The sequence below is a fragment of the Dermacentor andersoni genome, chromosome 1 (genome assembly GCF_023375885.2).
Source record: "Dermacentor andersoni chromosome 1, qqDerAnde1_hic_scaffold, whole genome shotgun sequence".
Classification (NCBI taxonomy): Eukaryota; Metazoa; Arthropoda; class Arachnida; order Ixodida; family Ixodidae; genus Dermacentor; species Dermacentor andersoni.
Window position 1 is genome coordinate 73303898 of NC_092814.1, and position 23148 is coordinate 73327045.

General features: G+C 47.7%; 1 pseudogene; it reads left to right on the forward strand.

The window, feature by feature from the left end:
* Window positions 1-18168: 18168 nt before the first annotated feature.
* LOC126546486 (U2 spliceosomal RNA) lies at window positions 18169-18348 on the forward strand (annotated as a pseudogene).
* The last annotated feature ends 4800 nt before the right edge of the window (window positions 18349-23148 follow it).

The window sequence follows — 23148 nt, forward strand, 5'->3', positions numbered from 1 at the left end:
AGGCTGGCGAGGATGTGATTGATATTTTGGTGGCGTCTCCGTGTATTGAAAACTTCCGGTATCTTACTGCCGTAATGTAAGCCAGTACTGGGAGAGTAGAACATATCAATCCATTCAGAGATGGTTGCACCAGCGAATCAGCCATCTCATTTTAAGCATAACCCACTATGACCCGGTACCCATAGTAACCTGATAAGTCTTAAGTTTTCAACGATAATAATGACAGGAACACTTTTGATACTGATGCATTTGATGAGGAAGTAAGCGAAAAACAAACTGAAATCGAACGCGTTCTAATAACCGCAGTGGCTGCATTCAAATGGAGCTCGCGCAGCGCAAAAACCATAGCCAGAAGCTCAACTTCAAAAACAGGAGTGATATTTCGAACTCGTAAAGAAATGGCCATCCAAGTGAAAAGAAGAAAATACTCACCCCAGCCTTCTCCTCACACATTGAAGCATCCGTGCCTATTATGTTACTAGTTTGTACATGAGCAAGATAAACGTGCAACCAAATATTGAAATATTTCAGTGAGACACATCTGAGATTTTCTGTAAAAATGTAAATTTATTGTGAAACATACAGGAATTCTATAGCATTAACGAGAGGGTGGCAGGTCTTGTTGTGAAACTTAATAAGAGGTACAGATTGAAGGTCAGAGAGGCCTACGCGCGTACATCCAGTCATGATGACCAGCAAGTCAAAAGCTTCTATGAAGACGTGGAATCGGCGATGGGTAACGTCAAAACAAAATACACTATACTGATGGGCGACTACAATGCCAGGGTAGGCAAGAAGCAGGCTGGAGACAAGTCAGTGGGAGAATATGGCATAGGTTATAGGAATAGCAGGGGAGAGTTATTAGTAGAGTTTGCAGAACGGAATAATTTGCGGATAATGAATACCTTCTTCCACAAGCGGGATAACCGAAAGTGGACGTGAAGGAGCCTGAACGGCGAGACTAGAAATGAAATAGACATCATACTCTACGCTAACCCTGGCATCATACACGATGTGGACGTGCTCGGCAAGGTGCGCTGCAGTGGTCATAGGATGGTAAGATCTTGAATTATCCTAGACTTGAGGAGAGGACTGAAGAAACTGGTACATAAGAAGCCGATCAATGAGTTAGCGGTAAGAGGGAAAATAGAGGAATTCCAGATCAAGCTACAGAACAGGTATTCGGCTTTAACTGAGGAAGAGGACCTTAGTGTTGAAGCAATGGTGAACGACAATCTTATGGGCATCATTAACGAGTGCGCAATAGAATTCGGTGATAACTTCGTCAGACAGGATACCAGTAAGCTATCGGAGGTGACGAAGGATCTGATTAAGAAACGCCAAAGCAACGGGAAGCGGCACAAAAGTAACTGCATCACACAAAAGAAGAGGCCTGAAGTTGTGCCGTATTGCCACAGAGTGGCTCACAATCTAAAGAATGTCGCCACTAGATACCAAATTCCGGTAGTGTTTTCCGCTCCTCAGAAGCTGTGAATGTTGTGCAGCCGTATTTCTAAAACAAGTAAAAAACCTGATTGTGAAAAGAACCACGTGAAGTTTGTAGAATGCAGCGTCGGTGTGGTTTATAAGATTCCCTTGTCATTAGGCAAAGTGTATGTAGGGCAGTCAGGCCGCTGCGTTAACGAGCGCCTTAGAGAACATGAGCGATCCATACCAACAGGCACAGGTTCCCATTTGGCTCAGCATTGTAAAACATGCAAGGGCAAACCCATGTTTCGTGATACCACGATTTTGAAAAAGAGCCGTGACACCACCGCCCGAGAGTTATCGGAAGCATTTTTCATTCAACCATTGGGGTCACAGTGCATTAGTGTGCCTTCCTTAACCTTGTACAGCTCTGAATTTGGTTTTTTAGATTCTGTCGCATGAGTGCGCTCTTGGGATCGGATGTTGGTGGCTCCACCGCATGGTGCTCACTGCGCATGTTCCTCTAGTTTGAGCGGTCTATAAAGGAGTGACGCAATAAAATGATGTCAGTTGAGAGTAGCGCCTTGTCCTGTCGTCTTTCTTGTGTCTGTTGTTTTGCGCTAAACAAAGTATTCATGGACTCATTAGGCTTGTTGTCCGAGAGGAGCTCCAAAAGCTTCAGGTGGCTCCGGTATCGGTACTGCGACTCGCTCTGGCTGAGGTCGTCCGGGAAGAAATCAGGCAGGCAGTACAAGTCCCGCAGCGAAGCGAGGCACCACAGCACGAGGTACGGCAGCCACGGCCTCGCATGTCGTATGCGGAAGCTGCGCGAAGTTCGTTGTCTCCGACTTTTCACGATGCGCGCGATGTCCCGGACTTTCATGGTGTGCGCGCCGTTGAAAAAGCAACTGCCGACTTCAGGACTCGCCGCACGCCATTCATGGCTGAAACACGACCACCCTGCAAGAGCGACGTATGGCGTACTGCAGACCGGAGACCCTTGTGTTTTCATTGCGGTGAAGCCGATCACCTCTACAGGGCCTGTCCTTACCGCCGAGCTGGGCTCCGTGGATTTTCACTGAATGTGCCTTGTCCACGCAATGGCGAACGCCCCCTCAACATTGAAGCCTACCTCGCCGACACCAGGAGCTCGTTTGGCCCACGATTCTGTGACCCCCGGCCACCGTCACCTGCCCGATACAGGTCTTCCAGCCCCGTCTTCACGCCGAGCGCAACAAGGCGTCGCTCACCCAGCCTTGCCTCCCGGGAAAACTGAGTCCAGCGACCTGCGGAGGTGAGGTCGCTGACGTTGCGAACGCTGAAGATCCTCCATTACGACGACCGCGAAATGACGTAATTGAGACGCAGAGAAAGCAGTGTAGTTCGGTGTCAGTATCTTGCGACGTACCAGTTACCATAGATGACCACGAAGTCACGGCGCTAATCGACACGGGTGCGGACACGTCTGTTATGAGCCAGAATCTCGCGCGCACACTGAACAAAGTTTCGACGCAATGGACCGCTACTCAAATTCGTACTGCAGGAGGGCACCTCATAACTCCAATGGGCCGGTGCACAGCACGAGTCAACATTCGGGGCTTCACGTACATCGGCGACTTCGTCATTCTTCCTGAATGTTCAAAGGACCTTATACTCGGCATGGATTTCCTTCAGGCGAACGGTGCCATCATCGACCTGCAAGAGGCCAGAGTTAGCTTCGCTACTACGCAAGCCATAGCGAACAGTAATGACAACGACAGTGACATCGCGCTTCGCGTAGCTGACGATCACGTCACGTTGCCACCCAAGAGCAGCGTGTTTACCCTTGTGCGATGCGACATGGAAGACGACGCCGAAGGAATTGCTGACCAACATCCCCCTGCTTCTTGAGCGCCACATTCGCATAGCCAGAGGGCTTCTTCAGGTGCGAAACAAATGTTCAGTCGTTTTGCTAACAAACTTTAGCAACGAGTATCGGCATGTACCGCGAGGAACGACAATCACATTTCTTCGCGAAATCCTTGATGTCATTGACATTGCGACCGACATTGGAAATCGAATCGTCTCAGCAATCTGAGTTACCCAGCCTAAAAGAACGGATTCACGTTAACGCTGCTCTGCCAGACCATCAGAAAGACCATCTACTGAATCTCGTGAATGAATTTGCGGACTGTTTTTCAATGTCGTCCAAAGTACGGCGCACGTCCATCACAAAGCACTGCATTATTACGGACGAGTCTGCACATCCTGTTCGTCAGCATCCTTACAGAGTGTCTCCAATGGAAAGGGAAGCGATCAAGCATCAGGTGAAAGAGATGCTCCAAGACGACGTGATCCAGCCATCCACAAGCCCGTGGGCCTCCCCTGTAGTGTTAGTCAGAAAGAAAGATAACACACTACGGTTATGTGTAGATTACAGGAAATTGAACAGTGTCACCAAGCGCGATGTTTATCCATTGCCCCGCATCGACGACGCATTAGATCGTCTACAACATGCCAAGTTTTTTTCTTCGTTGGACCTTAAATCAGGGTACTGGCAAATCGAAGTTGATGAACAGGATCGTGAAAAAACAGCGTTTGTGACACCTGACGGGCTTTATGAGTTCGAAGTTCTCCCCTTCGGTCTCTGTTCCGCACCTGCCACTTTTCAGCGGATGATGGATACCGTGCTTGCTGAACTCAAATGGCAAACCTGCCTCGTATACTTGGACGACGTCGTCGTGTTCTCGAGCACGTTTGACGAACATCTCGCACGACTCGAGAGTGTCCTCGCTGCGATCCGTACTGCCGGCCTCACCATCAAGCCTGAAAAGTGCTACTTCGGGTTCTAAGAGCTCAAATTTCTTGGCCATGTCGTTGGTCCTAAAGGCGTCCTACCAGACCCCAACAAGTTAGCTGCCGTCGCCGAGTTTTCGCCACCCACAGCAAGAAGGCTGTCCAACGCTCCCTTGGTTTGTGCGCATATTATAGGCGCTTTGTCGAGGGACTCTCGAGAATCGCTGAGCCTCTGACACGGCTTACACGCGACGATGTGCCTTTCATTTGGGCGGACGAGCAGCAGCAGTCGTTCAATGAATTGCGCCAGCGTTTGCAAGCGGCCCCGATACTTGCTCATTTCGACGAAGACGCTGACACTGAAATCCATACTGACGCCAGTAATACGGGTCTCGGTGCAGTTCTTGTGCAGTGGCAAGCTGGTGCGGAACGCCCCATTGCTTATGCAAGCCGCAGTCTCACCAAGGCTGAGAAGAACTACTCAACCACTGAAAAAGAATGCTTAGCGGTTGTGTTGGCCATTGGTAAATTCAGACCCTACATGTACGGTAGACCCTTTAAGGCTGTCAGCGTTCACCACGCCCTGTGCTGGCTTGCCAACCTCAAGGATCCTTCAGGCAGACTAGCCCGTTGGAGCCTGCGCTTACAAGAGTGCGACATAACAGTTATCTACCGATCTGGGAGGAAGCACAGCGACGCTGACTGTTTGTCACCTGCACCACTCCCTACGACGTCATCGGATCCTGACCATGACTTGTCATTTGTCGGCGTTATTGACGCCATAAAAATGGCTGAACAGCAGTGCGTTGACCCTGAGCTGCTGCCGTTGATCGAGCACCTTCAAGGAGTTGCAGGTGTTTTACACCGCTCGCTCGTGCGCGGCTTATCATCGTACCGCTTACACAACAGCGTCCTTTACAGGAAAAACTGCGGAAGCGGTCCCAATACGTACCTCCTTGTCGTGCCGTCGGCGCTGCGCCAAGACATTTTGCAAGCCTGCCATGATGAGCCATGCGGGGGACACCTGGGATTCGCTAAAACATTAGCAAGAATACGACAGAAGTATTACTGGCCCCGGCTTTATTCTTCTGTGAAACGGTACGTCAAGACCTGCCGCGATTGTCAGCGCCGCAAGAAACCACCAGTTAAACCAGCTGGCTTTCTCCACCCTGTGGACCCTCCTCAAGCGCCGTTCCAACAAATAGGAATGGATCTACTTGGGCCATTCCCAGTGACCTCTTCGCACAACAAATGGATAGTCGTCGCTACGGACTACTTAACTCGGTACGCCGAAACCGAAGCTATTCCGCAAGCAAACTCGTATGAAATGGCCAAGTTCTTTGTATGCCACATCGTCCTACGACATGGTGCACCGTCTGTTGTCATCACCGACCGCGGTACAGCATTTACAGCCGAACTTATGCAGGACGTTCTCCAGCTGACGCATTGCTCTCACCGCAAGAGCACTGCGTATTACCCTCAGACCAATCGGTTAACTGAACGTCTGAACAGAACGCTGGCTGATATGCTCTCCATGTATATCGACGTAGAGCACAAGACGTGGGACGAGGTTTTACCCTATGTGACCTTCGCGTATAACACTGCTGTACAGGAGACTACGCAGTATACGCCGTTCGAGCTTGTATACGGCCGTCACGTCACGTCCACACTTGACGCCATGCTACCTCTGGCTGATAATAGCCCGAGCAGTGAACACGTAGAATAGTTCGTACAAAGAGCTGAAGAAGCCCGCCAGCTTGCTCGGCATCGTATCCGGAGCCAACCGCATGCCGACACCCTTCGGTACAATCAGGGTCGACGCGACGTCCATTACAATACCGGCGCCTTCGTGTGGGTCTGGACGCCCATCCGTCGCCGTGGACTCTCGGAAAAGTTGCTCCGCCGGTATTTTGGTCCCTACAAGGTTACACGCCGCCTCAGTGACGTTACCTACGAAGTCGTCCCCTGCAGTTCTGACCCCGGTTCGCCCCGTCGTCGTCCTCGCGCTGAAGTTGTTCAGGTAGTGCGCATGAAACCCTACTATGCGCGTACGTGAACGCCGAGCTGCATCTGAGGAGCTCCATTTGTTGTCGTCGCTGAAAGAACTTTTCACGCGACTGAGACGGCCGCTTTTCGCATGAGGGGCAATTGACACAATGATGTGGGGCTCCCGCACCGCGGGATGGCGCGCGCAACGGCCGGCGCCATGGAAGACGACGAAGCGCGTACGCTTCACGCTCTTCTTCCGGCCCGCCATTAAAGAGAAGCGTATATTTTGTAAGACTCATCTTCAATCTACGCTACAATATATATATATATATATATATATATATATATATATGCCATGATTTTAGGGGATACAATTTGAGGAACGGATCATTGATTGGAGGATAATGGAATAAACGCCGGATGTGTTACTGAAAACGCAAGGATTGCACGTTTACTGCTCATATTAGCAATAAGCTTCATAATTTCATTTGAGCACTACACTTGAGCTTCCAATGTTATGTGACACGCAGATGTTTAAGGGATACAACTTGGAGAATGGATAATTGATTGCAGGATAATGGAATAAACGGCGGATGTGTCACTGTACATACCAGGATTGCACTTTTACTGACATTTAATGTCACGTAAATATTCTAAAGCCATAATTCAATCACACTGTCACGTTGTAGTGACGGTGAAGAACACAGTATAGCAAAAAGTGCTAATCGCGAAACTAGCTTTTTTGTTGGGTGAACCTGTGGCCACAGAACACTCGAAGCACAACGATAGCGGTGAGCTCAATCGGCGATCGCCGAAATCTGATGAGCGGGTCAAGCCCGTCGGCGTTTATACACGACTCGTGGACGGTTCCAGAGTAATCGCTGGTGACCACGTCAAGGTATATGTACACATAGTACGAAGGTGCCATAGAAGCCCATACGTCCTGCTATGGCGGCTTGTGGATAAAGCCCCTTAAACTTCGTAAAGTAGTGCCCTGGGGCCGTATTCTGTAGCGGTTCGCTTTGGAACCGGTTCCTTTTGGCTGTTACGTCTGGATTACGTCACTCGGAGAAAGAGTGGAACGGGGCGGCGTGAGGGGAACCAATCAACGAGCGGCATTCCGCCGGAAGATCACGTCATCATTTTTGTTTGTACTTGGGGGACGGTATAGCAATTGAAGGATGTTGCTGGTTTGATAAAAAAACATTGGTTTGTATAGAACACTTGGAAATATATTTTCAGTAATAAATGTGAGCTTGCGGCGCAGACGGCTACTGGGAGTTGTAATTTTATTTGTATTGTTTTCTTATTTAGTCGCTAGGTGGTGTGCCATACGTTATGCAAACAACTTGCCTCGCTTTGTTTACGTTTTGGACTTGTTCGCGCGCCGAAACCGAAACGATGTCGTCGCGCAAAAACAGGCGGCTGGGTCCTCACATTTGAGCGAGGCAGCGCGAAATACTCGTTTCATTTATCGAGGAGCACCCCTACCTAGCAAAGGCGTCGTATGTGTTGGGCCAGCAGCTGACGGCGGTTTTCTGTTGCGTCGTGGATGGGAATCTAACCCATCCTTTTTCTTTGCCCACAACCGTAATGGCCTTGGCGACGGCTGTAATGATCCGGCTGACCGAAGGCTGCTACAGTGCAATCGCTTCTTCATTCCCGACGCACTGTTGAAAGCTCCCGGTGGCAAAAAACCGCAGCGCGCACAGCACTTTCATCGTAGTGTCGACACCACGAAATCTTTAAGGTCCGAGATGTTCTTCCACCTCATCGCAAAGACGTCGCACTATGTCTTTGGAGAGCCTAAAATGCCTTCGAAACTCTTCTTCGGCCATGCCGAACGCGTCGCGTCGTTGACTCTCGTCGCGTCGTTGTCTTTCGGCGCTCGCCAGCAGCACAACCAAAGGAGCCGCCATTGCCGTCTCTGTCTCGTCTCGTCTAGGTGCCGGCTCGTCAGCTGGCGCGAGTCTAGCCGGCAGCCACGGTTGCCCTAGCAACCCTCGACATCATGCTCGCCACCGCGTGCGAACCTCGAGCGAACCACTTCTCCGCGGTTCCTCTCGTAGCAGGGAACCGGTTCCTTTCCAGATGATTGACAACTTGTGTGACGTCAACAAAATTTGTCGTCCCGCCCACCAGGGATGACGACAGCGAAGCGCCGACCAATGGCAACAGCCAAAAGGAACCGGTTCCAAAGCGAACCGCTACAGAATACGGCCACAGTCTGCTTTGAAGAATGCCGCCTCCTCCTCGCGCGCTCTGGTCGAGGCCGAAGCCGCGTCGCTATTGGCCTAATAGCATCACGTGGGCCCTCGCCCCGTGCATCAGCGCCATTTTTGCTCGAGAAGCGTCTACGGAGGGGCGAGGAGCGCATGTTGGCGCCGTTGCTACGCTTGAGCAGTGTAGGCGGCGCCACGCTAGAGGAGGGAGAGTGAAAGAGAGGAGAAACGAGGAGGAGTGAAGGCGGAGGAGGAGAGTGTCGTCACTTTACGAAATTTAGGGGGTTTTACTTGTGGATAGTGTTCCTGTATATGCGCCCGCAGGGTGCAGAGTTGCGCATAGGTCCGGTTTATGATCCAGCTCTGCAGTGGAGCCACTCCTCGCGCGCACAGGAGGCAAATGCCGCGCGGTGTTCCATTTGCTTTTTCGTCTGCTGTTCGCGAGCTACATGCGGCAACTGTACGCAAGCGCTGAGCAAGATGACACTTTTTAATGCAGGCTAAGCTCAAACGATTGGCGTAGCCGAAGACGTGCCAACCGCCCGAAATCTTTAGCTTATGTGTACATATATACACGCACATATACAAACACACGCACGAATGTACATATAAAGGATAGGACCCCCTCGATCCCTCGAAATAAAATCCTGACTAGGCCCGTGGCTAGAACAGCTCAAAAGTTCGCGTGTAAACGCGCATTACCTTGCAACAAAAAGCGGTGCAATGTTGTTCAGCATGCATATGAAGTTTTCTCGCGGAGGCGGAAGGCAAGAAATGTTTCATCATCATCATCATCAGCCTGATTACGCCCACTGCAGGGCAAAGGCCTCTCCCATACTTCTCCAACTACCCCGGTCATGTACTAATTGTGGCCATGTTGACCCTCCAAACTTCCTAATCTCATCTGCCCACCTAACTTTCTGTCGCCCCCTGCTACGCTTCCCTTCCCTCGGAATCCAGTCCGTAACCCTTAATGACCATCGGTTATCTTCCCTCCTCATTACATGTCCTGCCCATGCCCATTTCTTTTTCTTGATTTCAACTAAGATGTCATTAACGCGCGTTTGTTCCCTCACCCAATCTGCTCTTTTCTTATCCCTTAACGTTACACCTATCATTTTTCTTTCCATAGCTCGTTGCGTCGTCCTCAATTTAAGTAGAACCCTTTTCGTAAGCCTCCAGGTTTCTGCCCCGTACGTGAGTACTGGTAAGACACAGCTGTTATACACTTTTCTCTTGAGGGATAATGGCAACCTGCTGTTCATGATCTGCGAATGCCTGCCAAACGCACCCCAGCCCATTCTTATTCTTCTGATTATTTCACTCTCATGATCTGGATCAGCAGTCACTACCTGTCCTAAGTAGATGTATTCTCTTACCACTTCCAGCGCCTCGCTACCTATCGTAAACTGCTGTTCCCTTCCGAGACTGTTAAACATTACTTTAGCCGGACAGGCCGCCATTGGAATCTGAACCTGGCAACGTTTAACGCAAGAACATTATCTAGTGAGGCGAGTCTAGCAGTGCTATTGGAAGAATTAGAGGGCAGTAAATGGGATATAATAGGGCTCAGTGAAGTTAGGAGGCCAAAAGAAGCATATACAGTGTTAAGGAGCGGGCACGTCCTGTGCTACCGGGGCTTAGCGGAGAGACGAGAACTAGGAGTCGGATTCCTGATTAATAAGAATATAGCTGGTAACATACAGGAATTCTATAGCATTAACGAGAGGGTGGCATGTCTTGTTGTGAAACTTAATAAGAGGTACAAAATGAAGGTTGTACAGGTCTACGCCCCTACATCCAGTCATGATGACCAGGAAGTCGAAAGCTTCTACGAAGACGTGGAATCGGCGATGGGTAGAGTGAAAACAAAATGTTTCAAAGGGTGTTTAAAGAAAACTTCACACACGTGTGGTAGACAATTTTGTGAGCACATTTGTATGCCGAAACGAGACGAATAATGAATGTCACCAACAGAACTATCGTGCCTGCAATTATGTCAGTGACCGTTGACCATCATTCATCATTAACGTCTTTCACAGCAGCTGCACGTTTTCGATATACGCGGTGGAGACACGTAAATTTAAACGCATTTCGTATGTTCACATGCGCACATCTTGTGCAAAGCTTATCTTTGCGATTCATACCACAAACTCAACAGCTGCTTAGTAGCAGCAAATCTGCAAGTGGAAAAAAGGTTCGAGGTGCACGAGCTTCTAGATCAAATTTATTTCGTACGAGGGAATGGATGGGCAATGGCTGGTGGCAGAAGGGGATGAGTACTGGTTCTTGGAGCCTTGGAGGGCAGAATTCAAAGCCACTGGAAAGGCAACAAGTTATTAAGATTAACAACAGGTTATCTTTATTCGACTAATCACATAAGATGACAAACTGGCAAAGTAATTATTCACACATTGCAGACTGTAATATGACAACACATTTTTCTTTATCTCTTCATACTACTCAGGTTAATTTACTATAACACAGCGCTTATTAAACGTACAAAAATAATTTCACATTCCTCACGTCGACTAAGGCTGATCGAACAAGCAACATATTGAGCACGGTAAATGCTGAAGCTATCGCAGCTGTCTCATAAGTGGAAGCGCACGGTATTTTCGCTTACTACAAAACAACGAACAGCAGCACATCAATCGACTTTACGTGAAAAATCAGAACGCCAACAAAAAATAAGAAAACGGAGCAGAGAAAAGCAGGGTGCAGCGGACAAATTGCACCTGCTAGTAGTATTTACTGTTTTGAACACACTTTTCTAGAGCCGCATAGTCAGAACAATCGTACAAGCAAGAAAGCGAATTGAGCGAGTTGGTAAGTTAACATTCTTGGCTTGTTTGTGCAGCGCGACACAGACGTGTCGTCCTTTCTTTGTACCGCGTCCGTGTCGCGCTGCCCATATACACCAAAAATTGCACAAGTGAACAACCTCTCATGCCAGGCGTACGCATTTCAGCCTGTACAGGAGTGTTACTCGAGATAAATGCCGCTTTAGCGTAAACAAGCCGAACTCACCTCTGTAAACAAGGCTAACGGACATAGCATATCCAGGTCCCTTTCGGAGCCGGCCGGTCTCGTCCGTCCGCATGGCACCGCGTTAAAGGCTTTGACACCTTCCTTGCGATTTGCTCAGTTTGGTGCGCTGCAACCCGTCATGCTGCAATACAAGTGTCAAAATGATGTGCTTCGTAGCACTTCACCAAAGTCATTAACTTAATATCCTCGAATACCCTGCCTGCAACCCGGAGCCGATCGTTGCTACGCATGCTCGACGGCCCGCTGATAGCAATTTCGATGACACTGACAGAAACGTGTCGGCGCCGTTTCCGTAAAGTTGGCTTCGGAGCGGGCATTTGATCATTTGACGTCATTTCTGCACCACGTGATCGCGCTCGGCGAATAGCGGTGCGAGCGGCGCCGGAAAAGCTATGCGCAACTCTGCTCCCTGTGGGAGCATATACAGGAACACTACTTGTGGAGGCATGGCAGCGCCATCTACATTTCGCGAGGCCAATGGAGGAAAAGAAAAAAAAAACAATTTGCCGTTCGAGACTTGTTGCGCCAAGTCGTCTATTGCGCCAACTAACATCACATCGCATATACAAAGCACACAACAGTACAAATAAAGCGTAAGTGAGAATATTCGCCGCTACATAGCGTCACAATGTAACCCGGATGCACCCCATCTGTACATATAGACGTCATTCTATAACGGCACGCATTACACTGGTGAGCCTTGAGAGTTTTCTATTAATTCCTAGGAATGGGTTCACCCAGATCTATAACCAAGTACCACATGCATATGCCCGTAGTACCAACACACATCTGTTGTTTTGGTGTTGAGATAAAGTGAACATTACATTGAAATAACTCACAAGAACCACACTTTAATATTCACTAACACAGCACGGGTGCCACCTGTAGCTTCTTTATATTACTGAATGCATACAAAAACCTCATAGTGAAAAGGCAGTTACAAAATGAAGTTACTGATCAAATCTTGTAAGGTTTTACCATATATATTGCCATTACCTTTTGCGGCTACGCATAAGAGAGGTTTGACGACGTTGCAGTGCTAAATACGGTAATACAATATCGGCACATCTCAGCACGCACCGCCACGAGCCATAGCTATAGAGCTGTGCGCCGAGACGTCGGCGCGCACCTCGTTTCTTGTCGGCGAGATCGATGCGCCATTTAAATAGGTATAAAGATTTCTTTATTAAGTCAATGAAGCTTCATTTGAGATTTTGTGTTCTCTCGTTTAATTCTATTGTCTGCCTCAAGCATAGAATCATGTCAAGCAGGGGAGCAATGAAGCAACGCAATACAAACAAAAGTAAGCCTGCTCTCCACGCGTCTGCGCATGCGTGTCGTCACAAGTCAGCGAAACTTGGGATTCCGAAACTTCTCCTCCAAAAGCGTAATATGGCGCAACGAGAAGAAACAGCGGCCTAGGAACTTCGGAATCACAGCTTGAGGGTGTTAGGGCTGGCGTCTGGCACCACGTGCAGAAAGGGATTTCACCCGACCTTCTCTCACCATGCCTCGTCGAAATGAGGCGTGACTGATCCTGCTATGGTTGGCGTCCCGCACCACGTGCAGAAAGAAATTTCTCTCGCCCGACCTTCACACACCTTGCCTCGTCGAAATGAAGCGTGACTTCCTAATTCGCCATGACCATTTCGAGTGTCTGCCGGTCTGACGGCAGCCCCGCAGTGTTTGCAGGCCTCTTTTGTGTGTGTGTATGCGTGCGTGCGTGCGTGCGTGCGTGCGTGCGTGCGTGCGTGCGTGCGTGCGTGCGTGCGTGCGTGCGTGCGTGCGTGTGTGCGTGCGTGCGTGTGTGTGTGTGTGTGTGTGTGTGTGTGTGTGTGTGCGTGCGTGCGTGCGTGCGTGCGTGCGTGCGTGACTTTAGAGGGACCCTTTCCTCGAACGGCCGAAGTTTGCAGGAGAACTTCCACGAACCAGCAACGCGCAAAAGAGTCGGACAAGCGTCTACGATTCCAGGAGGCGGGACGGCCTCTTTCTTGCAGCAGGCTTTCTGTGCCGGTCACGTGACGTCGACGGAAGCAAGAGCCCTCCTCCTTGCAGCAGGGTTTCTGTGCCGGTCACGTGACGTCGACGGAAGCACGATCCCTCCCACGATTGTAGAGAGCCTATTTAAGGGGCTCCGAAATGTACTTTTGATCACTTCATTCTCTTCTCTTCATTTTTCATCAACCTTTTAATAACCCGTGCAAGTTTCGCACTAGAAATCGTCTCGCCCTTGCTTGGTCGCCATGGTCTACCGGATTCCTGCAGCCCGCCGACAACGCCACGCTACCCAATAAGTAACGTCGGTCGAGCTTCGATAGGCAGGCGCCGCTACAACTCGGCAGCAGTACGATACGCTACCCTGGAGTACGCAACAAGGGTCGCAGGCACTGTAGTTGCGGGTAGGATCGGCGATATGTCTGATAGCGGCATCAACGCGAGAGATGCAACTTGTAGCAAGATAGAAATTTCTGGCACCGATGTGTTTAAGATGCTGGTTGGAAGTTTTCGCATTATTCCGGCCGTTACATTCGAAGGAGTTTTTCTACATTTCTACATGCAAAAAAAAAATATTTTAACATGTCTACTGCATGGTGCTGTTTCTTTGTAGCATTCATATAACAAATTGAACGCAACTGACGCTGACAGAAGCAATGAATTTTAAATGTTTCGACTACGGGTTAAAAAAGAACTGTTTCTTTTCCGGAAATAATTGTGCATCCAAGCAATGCGTGCATTTCTACTAATCCGCACTTCTTTCATTCAACCTGGTGATGACGAGTTAACAAATTGAGTAAATTTGTTTCCTACTGCGTCATGACGTGTTTCAGCTGAAAAAAAAAACGTTTTCACCTGCTGCAACAAAAGGTATTTTGATTCTGTGATCTTCAGGGAAAAAGGACGTTATAAGAAAAGTTACATATGCAAATGGTGATTAATATTCAGAACAAGTGATTTCACTTATTGTCCAGTAGGGAAGGTGCGTTATAACATCTGCTGATTGGTTGACAGCTTAAGGGCTGAACCCAGCAAAAGTTGTTCATAGAAAAGATCTGTTCGTTTTTTTTAACGCAAAGTTAATTGCATAAACACAATCTCATTCAGAACAAGTGGAAGCAAGCTTAACATGTCTAGAATGTGTCACGGGCGTCGGTGCTGGACGCCCGTGACACATTCTAGACGCCCGTGACACATTCTAGAGCAAGGAGTCAGGGAATTCTAGACGAATGCCCTGACTCCTTGCTCAATTGAAGAATGTCTCGTATAACCGAGGCATAGCAAAAAAGAAAACAATTGCGACTACGACGCAACAGCAAGGCTCTGCATATTCGTGGTGACAGGAATATACAAACACGCTCAACATAGACGCTTTAAGGTATGTGCCCAATTTCTTCTTTAAATATATCGGCTGAAGCGCAGAAGAATTACAAAACGTTTTGTATTTCTCTCACTTCAAACACCTCTGTATTCGGTCCTCTCAGCCCTTAGTATGAAAAGGCCAGCATTTCAACCAGTTTAGCGAAGAACGATGTAGCCAAACGGCTTTTTCAATTTGTGATTTCGGTTTGCCCGCCGCCGGCGCCGCCACCGTCAACGAAAAATGGCCGGCTATGGTGTTGGGCTGCTAAACACGAGGTTGCGGGATCGAATCCCGGCCACGGCGGCCGCATTTCGTTGGGGACGAAATGCGAAAGCACCCGTGTACTTAGATTTAGGGGCACGTTAAAGAACCCCAGGTGATCGAAATTTCCGGAGCCCCCCACTACGGTGTGCTTCATAGTCAGAAAGTGGTCTTGGCACGTAAACCTCCATAATTTAAAGGAAAAATGGCCGTGTGCCGCCACCGATGAATAAACCGGCGCCGCGCCGATGATGCCGTCTAGAAACGTCCACCACGCCGCCGCCGGTCAAAGCCGACAGGGCGCACACCTCTAGCCACGAGCAAGCTTAAGCAAGCCTGCACAGTTTAGTACTCATAATTATTCGTCAATGGAAGAAAATAGCCTGTGACTTCACGTATTTTTTTTATTCTAGTTACATTGTCTGTAATTTTTCAAATGTTTTCATTGGTGATGGATGCATAATTTTCATCAACTAGTGTTTTGCCCTGCGAGATGTAGTCGCTCTTCAATCGCACGACCGTAATTGATGTCGCTGCTCATTGGTTTAGAACCGCATTTCAGCCCCGCTTTCGCGACCGTGTGATGACACCTTGCCACGTGCCTTCCAGAAAGTACTACACAATTCGCGTCGCGCACACAATCAGATTACGCAAGGTTCGGTGACGACAGACAACGGATAGAACCATCGATAACACGCAAGAAACGCCTGATACTTGCAGGCGCGTCCTCTGCCGAACGACGACGTTTAACATTTGTTACCCGGTGAGAAGCGGTCACCAGAGAAAATAGGTGTACGTGTCAATACTCATGTACATACGTCTGCAAAGTCTGGTAGAGTGTGTGTATGCCACTGGCAGGTGCAAAAAAGTGGAATGCCATTTGCGTATACATAAACTTGTATATCCTGACAAATTTGAATCGTGCTCACTATATCAATTAGGGTTGAGATAGGGTCACTGCTCTTTAGAGAACCTCGCCAGTCTGCTTGTAAGTTAAACGAAGCATCTTGAAAGCAATAAAATTACCTTCATCTAAAAAAATTCTGCTATCCATGGAATGATGTATTTTGGAAAGTTGTGATTCTGCAGATTACTCAGTGATATAGAGTGTTCAACACTGTCGTACGCTCTAGCTATGTCTAGAGTAACTATAGCTCCATACTGCCTCCTTTGTCGAGCGAGGGGAATGCGGCTCTCAAGGTCCGCATGAGCGCACCAATTGATCACCTTGGTTTGAAGCCTATCTGGGTTGGACTTAGTATAAAATGTTCAGACATTCAGATTGTAATTCTGTAATGTAAGACCCTTCTACGAGTTTGACAACATTAGACACAAGAACAATTTGTTTTATATTGTCAAGATTGAAGCCTGATCCCTCCTTTTTAGGTATGAGAATTATTTTAGCAATTTTCCAATCATAAGGAATGCAGGCATTGTTTAGGGAGTAGATGGTGTCTAGAAGGTTGCAAGTCAATAATTTGTATAAAATTTTTATCATTGGATCCATAATTCCATCAGAATCAGGTGATGAAGGAGGCAAAGAAAGAACTACACGCGACAGCTTTGACATCGTTAAATTTGTAAAAAGTCACCCACACGAACCGGTTTTTGTACAATATAAGACATATCCGATGTGAATCGGCACTCCAGGCCATTAGCGATGTGTTCTAGTGATTCCGAAGTCTCACTTGGCGACAGAACTACTCAATCTATATTTGCTGGTGATGATAGAATTTTTGGAGATCACATGTACCTAAGGAGGGCTTTTCGGAGAGGTTTAGAAAGAAAGCTGAAGTATTGAGTATAGATTTAGCAACGGTGCGCTTGAATAGAGCAGAGTGAAATTTATAGTCCAACGAATTTTGAAAGGACTGGTTATATAGAAGTTGCTTCCAAGTGACCTTCCGTCGTCACCGTGGACTGAAAGAACCAGTCTTGCCAAATTTTACGTAAAGTTAAGCTCCTGTTAAGGAACATTTTCATAATGCAGAGAGTCTCGTCGCTTTTGTATTGTCTCGCTCTTCGTAATGAGCAGGCAGAGTTGATTGTAAGTCGTGTTCAAATTTATTATAGTTCACAAAAACCCAGACACAAGAGTCTAATGATATCATCGGGCGATTCCTCTCAACCATTATAGAAAGGTGGTCGTTGTTAGTAGCACAGTCCAAAGCACACCAGGATGAAATAGAAAGAGATGAGCTCTAAAAAGTTAGGTTTAAAACTGAGCGATATTGATAACCAACAGAAGTGGCAATCCTATAGTTAAGGCACGAAATATTATTATTCATTATCCAGTCTCACAAACGTTTCCCGCATGGGTCAGTCTTAAAGCCCCAGCACGAATTATGCGAACCAAAGTCCCCAATAGGAATATTATCTTACCTGCACGAAGGTATAGCTGAGTCAAAATATCCAGTATCCAGTACGCACGCAGGGAAGTATGCGTTAACTGAATAAAAAAAAATTCAGTGTCATAGTGTCATTTCACTATGTCTGACCAGCGAAGCTGTGTATGCGAGTGCCTTAATGGCTAACTGTCCATTGTCGTGCGTCAAACGCCGTATGATCATAAATGGAAGGCGAGGCGCGACTAGTCGCTCCTCCACGATGTTGAGCCTCGGAAGATGATGAGGCACCGGGGGTTACACATACCTATGTATTGTTGCACAACGCGACACCGCACCTTTTACTAACGAACCCTGGGGCGTAGAACAGGCGGGCACCTCACCGCATTCCGAGGGCACACACACTGCTTCATCGTAGCCAAGGTGATCGTGCGTTGGTCGACGTTCCGCAGTGTAGTAATGGTTGTGAGGTCACTCCAAAACCACAAGCGGTCACGCACAACATAGGCTACACCAAATTGGTTCCCCCAAAACTCCCTCTGAAACCTGGCTGTTGCTCCAGTGAACCGTTCCAAGTTTGCGGGATTGAGATCACATGGACGGTTCGCATTTCTTTCCGCCTCGCAGTCCTGGCGGGCAGCACACTTACGGGACCGCCACCACGGGAAGCGGAAGGAAAGGAAAAGAGATACGCAAGTGCTTGGAACGCCGACAACGAGAGGGCTGTGCGAACGTAGACATGACCGACGCGAGTCAAAGTGTAGTACCTGTTCTTATCAGCTTAATATCTGATACGGGTTGTATTTAGACGTAAGATATTAAACTTATTTTTGCAAGTTGCCGTAGGGCTTAAAGCCTGCTTCACCTCCGCCTCGGATCGGCCTGGTATTGCACTATCTTCAGAATCGGCCCACGTATGGGGAGAAATTCTCGATCTACACGGCTCGATAGACGCATGCAATTTTTTCCTGAACCTAACCATATGCAGCTTCGCTGTAAGAAGTAACGGATATGATAAGCTTATATACATAGTAGAAATTTCGAAGTTAGAAGACAAACACTGATATGATATACCGTGGGTCCCAGCTAACCTTAGCCAAGCTGTTTAACGAAAAAATGATATTTAAAATACATGGCTCAAGATAGGATTTTAAGACCAACGGTTTTCGGTCGTCAGATACCAGACGACTGAACACTAAGTCTGAAAATCGTATCTTGCATCGTGTTTGTCGAAAATAAGTTTCTTTGAACAACTGGCTAACGTTAGCTAGGGCACCCTACATTTGCCTTATGTCTATTTTTTATAGAAATAAAGCATGCTACGCCTTCACTTCCCGCTGGGTGGTCCAAGCGGAAACATCGGTAGCTATTTAAATGAAACTATGGTTAGAATGAGATCCAGGCTTCAAGTAAAGCAATGATATTTGGTTGGATGGATAGTCCTGCAATTTGAACATCATCGGGCGTGAGAAAGGGTTCTGAATGAATGAATTCTGGGATCTTACGCGCCAAAACTACGATTTGATTACGAGGCACGGCGTAGTGAGGCACTGCTGATTAATTTTGACCACCAGGGGCTCTTTAACGTGGCCCTAATGCACGGGACACGGGCGTTTTTGGATTTGGCCCCGTCGAAATGCGGCCGCCGCGGCCGGGATTCGATCCCGCGACCTCGTGCTTAGCAGCGCAACGCCATAGCCGCTAAGCCACTGCGGCGGGTAGAAAAGGTACTACTTTTTCATTTGATGGATGCGGACGCTCAGAATTCTGGGAGGAAACACTGTTAGAACAAGGTGTGCGAGGAACCTGCACCATCTGATTGGAAATTACTTGCGCCAGGGACTCACTAAGGTTTGAAGGAAGACTCTTCGTAGCCTTTTCATTGGCCCTTTCGTTCGCATCAGCAATGAATAGAGCAAGTGACGCGTATATTGCTGCAGATTGGCAGGCTGTCACACTAACGTATGCATTAGTTCTTGCCTGCAGGCCTGCAATAGATATGCGAGCAACGTCTGCGTTCGTTGCTTTAGACATTAGACGCAAGACATTACAGGAAGGTGGTCAGTTCTTGTAAGACAGCATCTCTCGTCCTGAGTTTTGTACTTGCCATAATTATGATCCTCACCACAAGTGCGGCTTCGGGGAGGAGATCTACAACATCTTATTGTATACCCATGACGCCAGCACTTTAGGCACTGAAGAAGTCGCGGCGACAAATGCTCAATTTTTTAGATCAGGGGCCGTGCCTTAATGTCTAATGGTTGGGCTGAGCCCAGCGAAGGTAACTATGACCGACTCGGCAGGACTTTTCTTGTTGTCTACAATGCGTTCACATCGAGAAAACGAGACTGCGCCTGCCACTGAAAACATATCGAATATTTCAGTAGGAATAACGTTCACGCATGCCACGGACAAGGCCTTTCATGCAAGCCAATCGACGTGGATAAATGAGCTCACCGGATTTGCAGAAAACACAGAGACTTAATAAGGTCTTATACACGGGCCTGGTCTGGAAAAAAAAAAGCAGCTACTGCCTCCTCTGCCAAACTGCCGGACCTCTGTGATCTTCTAGAAATGGGCCGTAGCCGATCGAAGTTCCACTTGTATCGCTTTGGGGTTCTTCACCTGAATATTGCCCTCATTAGTCGGCACGAGAGTCACAGGGTCTGAGTTGATACCATTGCGTATGAACATCTCTACATGTAAATCCTGAAGAGGAGTAGAAGCAGACCAGGGGAAGACCCTTGTCCTGAGGAAGAAGCTGACATCAGTCTGGTTTAGTTACTTCAAAACACTCTTACTAGACAGATATAACACCAATGAAAAGAGTAACAAGCAAAATAAAAATATCAGAACACTCGATGTTTGACCGCAACCTCAGCAGAGAAGACCGTGGCCGGCTTCGAAGACGTCCGTAGTGATGTTGTTTGATACCGTTTTGCAGTATTTGTATGCCCAGGCGTGCAACAAGTCGTGCATAACCTCTTGAGGTAATGAATGAATGAATGAATGAATGAATGAATGAATGAATGAATGAATGAATGAATGAATGAATGAATGAATGAATGACCCGCCTTGGTGGCTTAGCTGCTTTGGTGTTGCACTGCTAAACACGAAGTCGCAAGATCGAATCCCGGCCGCGGCGGGCGCATGTCGATGGGGGTGAAATGCAAGAACTCCCGTGTTCTATGCACTGGGGGCGCGTTAAAGAATCCCAGGTGGTCAAAATTAATCCGTAGTGCCCCACTACGGCGTGCCTCATAATCAAATCGGGGTTTTGGCATGTGAAACCCCAGAATTCATTCATTCATTTGAGTGAATGAATGAAACTGGTCATATTTAATATATTCTGATTTGGACAGCACCAAGCAGAAAGAGGATGAAAAGCGTTAAAATCATAATACGTTAAACGCACAAGCTCAAATGTTCACGCTATATATTTAATGTCTGCTCGTTCTAACAGCATTTAAGCAAAGCGCCTGCGTTGTTTGTGAGCAAAAAAGTACAAATATAATTGTTGAAGCGTTTCACCGTTCTTACACATGCTTATCGCACCGTTTGCATTGGTGCATCCTCACCTGGCAGCGACGCTTCCATAGAAGCAATAAAATGGCGAATTGGGCTAGTTGGTTGGCGTTCATATTTGAGTTAGATTGACGCGCACCTAAGACGCGGACACAGGAAGGAAGTAGAGAGGACAGCGATTGACTCTCAACCGATTTTTTGTTTGACAGAAAAACGTTTATGGAGATGTTACAGTATTTTCGCGCATGCGCAGCAAAGCAAGATTAGACATTCACGACAGGAGTGCCAAGACCCAGGATACCTCAAAATTCTATCGCAATTGTTGCCGATCCCCGGGGCATACTCATCTAGCCATGCACTACAGAAACTGTGGAAACGGTGGATGTAAGCCACAGTTTAGTGACACGCAGATTATTTTTCGACAGAAAGATCAAGTAACTTGCGAAATAGTCACGACATAACATATTAGAAAAGGGGGTAGCGATTGCGCCAGTCAGACAACCATTACGCTGCACGATAGAGGGTATGCGTATCTAGATAGGCAACAATTAATTAATTATGGGTTTTTACGTGCCAAAACCACATTCTGATTATGAGGCACGCCGTAGTGGAGGACTCCGGAAATTTTGACCACCTGGGGTTCTTTAACGTGCACCTAAATCTAAGTACACGGGTGTTTTCGCATTTCGCCCCCATCAAAATGCGGCCGCCGTGGCCGGGATTCGATCCCGCGACCTCGTGCTCAGCAGCCTAACACCATAGCCACTGAGCAACTACGGCGGGTTAGGCAACAATTGCGATAGAATTTTGTGTTGGCGCTCTTGTCGTGAATGTCTCATCTTGCTTTTACTGCGCATGCGCAAAAATACTGTAACATCTTTGTAAGTCTTTTTCTGTCAAACAAAAATTCAATTGAGAGTCAAGCGCTGTCCTGTCTAAGCTTCCATTCTGTGTCCGCGTCTTAGGTGCGATTTCATTAAATTAAATTATGGGGTTTTACGTGCCAAAACCACTTTCTGATTATGAGGCATGCCGTAGTGGGGGACTCCGGAAATTTCGACCACCTGGGGTTCTTTAACGTGCACCTAAATCTAAGTACACGGGTGTTTTCGCATTTTCGCCCCCATCGAAATGCGGCCGCCGTGGCCGGGATTCGATCCCGCGACCTCGTGCTCAGCAGCCTAACACCATAGCCACTGAGCAACCACGGCGGGTGCTGCGATTTCATCGAACTCATATATGAACTACCATAAAAGCCCATACGTTCAAAACATGGCGGTTCATTGGCGGTTCATGAGGCTTAGCGCCATCTGTGTGCGAGGGAACACTTCTGGCGGAAGAACAAATAATGTGACGCCATATCCGTTAGAAACATAAGTGACATCATTTTTGCTCTCAAAGGCACGAAACTTGTTTTGGTGGCCGGTCATTAGAGCTGTATCTTCAAATGCCCTGCAATTCGACTAGATGGGCGTTTCGAGCTTGAAGCGCGGAAAGCGATTCAGCAAAATCCCAGCCGTACCGGGTGTCGAAATTGCACCTCTGCGCACAACATAGTTTCTTGCAGGCCGACGAACGCTTTGAGTGTAGAGTGCTGGTCACTTCGTCGGACGCCGAGCCCGTCATCCAGCGCAGCGGCACGAAAACAGCTAAAGTATACAATTATCTGGCGGTCGTAACTCACTACTTTTGACGGAATGTTCAGACAAACGTTGACAAACAAAACAACACACCGTGTCAGGGGGGCGCATTGTAACAGGTGAACTTTACGAGCGCGCCTTTATGCACAGTTCATTACCTGCGTCATCGAATGTGATAGAGGCGTCAACGTCGCTCTTATAGTGGGCGTTGAAAAAGAAGTATTTATTGTTAATGATAAAGTAAAATAGAGTTCATTTTCTTTCCTCGTCACACGTATATAAAATTACTATGAATGTTATTTTCGTTGAATGAATCAAACTGTGTCTTGTTCTGATTAAAAACGCTTTTTCTTTCTCTATGTTTGTTCTCTCCTCACATAGTCGCGCTTCAATCGCTGCTCCCATAATTACCATTGCTGATGTCGGTGACACTTGGTTATCAATCGCTTTTCACCCAAAGCTTCGCGACCTATTTGAATCAACGTTGTCCTTACTGCGAATTGCGGTAGCCAATCCAACGGTCGTCGTCAGTATAACAGCCTAAAAATGTTTAC